Here is a 3,339-nt window from a genome sequence, read left to right as displayed (position 1 = left end):
ATATGTTTTGAAAGCTGTTCGGTTTTAAGTTAAAAAAAAAATGATGGCATCTAAACGTAACGCTTACAAATCAAAATAAGCAGGATACCCAACGATGGCGAAGCGGTACCGTAATGTATACCGAAATACTGGCGAAAGCCAAAAACATCCAGGCTATGTGCTGTCTATGTGTGTCCCTTCTAAATTCTGCCCAATCTACGCTCACCAAATATTTTATTGCAAACTTGACAAAAAAGCGCGGCTCAGAAGTTTAAATGCATTCAGATACGAAGCGCACTGTGGTAACTACAAAGCGCCTAACATGTTTCCAAAGGTTGAGATCGCAAAACCACTGCACTTGTCATTAGCCAAACACGACAGAAAACGTTCAGTGAGTTCATTGTGTAAACGGAAATACAATAGAAGCTGCTTACCTTATAGCAATAGAGATCGTTTTGGTCATACCGGATGACCCACGAAATGTCTTGAATGTCTGCTCTCCCAGTTTAGGTCAAGGAAAAGAGAAATAAAAGGGAGTTAATTCAAATGTCTTCTGAAATCTAGCCATCTATTTGAAAGGCAAATGCATTGTAAGTTGTATTTTAAGTAATAATTGTACGATTTCGGACAACAGAGCAAGTCTGCAATGCAATCCAGGGAAAAGTTTGTAATGCAGTGTGCGCCTCACTAAGTATGCAATACACGCGTACCGTAATGTGTATAGTAAGACTGGCAAACACCCAAAAACTGCAAAATAATGTGGTGTGCGTGCGTGCTCCTTATAAATCGTGTTAAATCTTTCCTAGCAAGTGATTTCTTTTCAAAAGATTGTAATCGCGGCTTCGAAACTTAAAGTCAGCAAGATACCAAACGATGGCGAGCCGGTACCGTAATGTATATATAAATCGTGGCGAAAGGTAAAACATTAATGTAATGTGGTGTGTGTGCGTGTCCCTTCTAAATTCTGCCTAACATATGCTAGTAAATCTTTTCATTGCAGCTTTTAAATAAAAGTGCGGCTTTGAAAATTTAAAGCCATAAAGACATTCAGCGAACTTTGCTAATAAATAAAGCGCATAACATGTTTGCAAAGGTTAACATTGGAAATTTACTGTACTTGTCATTAGCAATCCACGATAGAAAACGTTTGTTGAGTTTATTTTAAAAAGGGCAATACAATTGAAGTTGCTTACCTTTTTGCAATAGAGATAGTATACTTCGTACCGGATGACCCACGAAATGTCTAGAATGGCTGCTGTTCCAGTTCAGGTCGAGGAAAAGAGAAATGAAGTGTATTTAATATAAATGATCTCAAAAATGTAACCATCGATTCGAAAGCAAAAGGCATTCTAAGTTGTATTTTAACTAATAAATGTACGATCCCTGACAACAATAGCAAGTCTGAAATGTAAAGCATGGGAAAGTGTATTATGCAGAGAGCGCTTCACTAAGTATGCAATACACGGGAAACGCTAGCAAATCGGTACCGTAATGTATTTATTAATAGCGGCAAACACAAAAAGCATGCAAGGTAATGTGGTGTGTGTGCGTGGTCCTCACAAATTTCGTCAAATATTTATTAGCAAGTGTTTTTCTTTTTAAAATGTAAGTAATCGCGGCATTGACAATTAAAGGGAGCAAGATACCAAACGATGGCAAAGCGGTCCCGTAATGTATATAATAATCCCGGAAAAAGCATAAACATTAAGGTTATATGGGGTGCGTGCCCCTTCTAAATCCTGCCCAATATAAGTTAGTCAATTTCCCCGTTGCAGATAGTAAATAAAAGCGCGGTTTTGAAAATTTAAAGGCATCAAGATACTGAGCGGACTTTGCTAACAATAAAAGCGCCCAACATGTTAGCTAAGGTTAACATTGTAAAACACCAGCACTTTACATTAGCAAAACACGATACAAAACGTTCAATGCGTTTATTTACAAAATGGCAATACAAATAAAGTGGCTTACCTTTTCGCAATAGAGATAGTTTAGCTCGTACGGGATGACCTGGAACCAAGCAATGTTTTCGAATGGCTGCTCTTCGAGTTTAAGTACAGTCAAACCGGAGGAAAGGGGAGTTACTTTAAATGAATAACAATAGAGAAGTAACACTTGTTTACGAACAGCACGCGTGTGAAATCTTGTTGTTGTCTAGCCGTATGCTAATGTTTGGGTGGTGGTCTTCCTTGGATGAAAGGAATGTCTGCCTGAGAGTGTGTGCTATCGTTAGCGAGGAGGTGTGAATTCCTGGCGAATTGAATGTGAAAGCATGCATGAGACAGATAGCGATCCAGCAAAAGGAAACGCGGCTCCAACCTGTCTGACCGCGTTCAAAGTTTTTATCAAAGAGAATTCACCGCAAATGCGCTGTAAAGCTAAAACCTCCTTTACGAATACAAAACATTCTAAATACAGGCAAATTACGAAAATAAGTAAACAGACTTACCTTTAGATGCCTTACCTTAGACCCGCCAAAAGATTAATACCTACAGAGTAAAGCTCCTAAACCACGATGCTGCCCGGGATAGTCAGGCCCGCGGAAGTCCCTGTAAAACCCCCCCAAAAAATGTCTAAGTGAAATACGAATCAGACAAGATGTCTTATTAAAGATCCGCAAACACCAGCATACATACCGGCTGAAGTAATCTTTGCATGACGCTTCCCAAGGACGGATCGGACCGGGGAATCCCTGTGAAAAAAAAAGTAAAAATACAAGCGTTAGATAAGGGACAGACAAGAAGCTTTACTACAGAGGCGGCAAACGCATTATACATACCCATGGAAAGCAGTGCAAGCACGTTGGTTCCCGGGAACGGGCCAGAGAGAGGCATACCTGGAAAACAAACCGAAAGTAATTTATTCCAATAACAACCTGAGGTAATGCCTACAATAGGTGAACAAACTTCAAGTGACCCGTTTATAACTGCGTAGCACCTACCATGCGATCTGCAAAAGACTGTCACTCTCCCCCAATAGCAGATTCTGTTAAAAAACGTGCCCTTATGATAACTCCCAAGCATTACAATCAAAGTAAACGCAATTTTACATCGAACATATTACGTTTCAAATAATTCAACTTAGCTGTCTGTAGCTGCGTGCGCCTACCGTGAGATCTAGAAAAGAATGCCACTCCCACCACATCAGATTCAACCCAAAAACGTGCCCCACCCTCACCGTACGCAAATATTGAATTGCACACAATACACGTGACTGTACTTCCGTTACAAATTCTGTATTCCAAAGAAATAAACCGTCTAACATACAACCTTAAAAAAGTGAACACATCCCCAAAAATTACAGCATCGATAACTCTCCAACATTCTAATTATCGTCAAAGTAATTTTAGAATGAACCTAAAAA

The 3,339-nt window shown here is 39.6% G+C and overlaps 1 long non-coding RNA gene across 1 annotated transcript; it reads right to left on the bottom strand.

The window, feature by feature from the left end:
• Positions 1-2,487: 2,487 nt before the first annotated feature.
• On the bottom strand, positions 2,488-2,906 carry LOC146811882 (uncharacterized). The gene is made up of 3 exons (XR_014965843.1): positions 2,756-2,906; positions 2,613-2,668; positions 2,488-2,525 (listed from the first exon to the last, which is right to left on the bottom strand). It is a non-coding gene; the product is annotated as an uncharacterized LOC146811882 (long non-coding RNA).
• Between the last annotated feature and the right edge of the window lie 433 nt (positions 2,907-3,339).

This window comes from Triturus cristatus, chromosome 7 (genome assembly GCF_964204655.1).
Source record: "Triturus cristatus chromosome 7, aTriCri1.1, whole genome shotgun sequence".
In the NCBI taxonomy this organism is placed as follows: Eukaryota; Metazoa; Chordata; class Amphibia; order Caudata; family Salamandridae; genus Triturus; species Triturus cristatus.
Note: the sequence above shows the minus strand (reverse complement) of the source record. Positions and strands in the feature narration are given on the sequence as shown.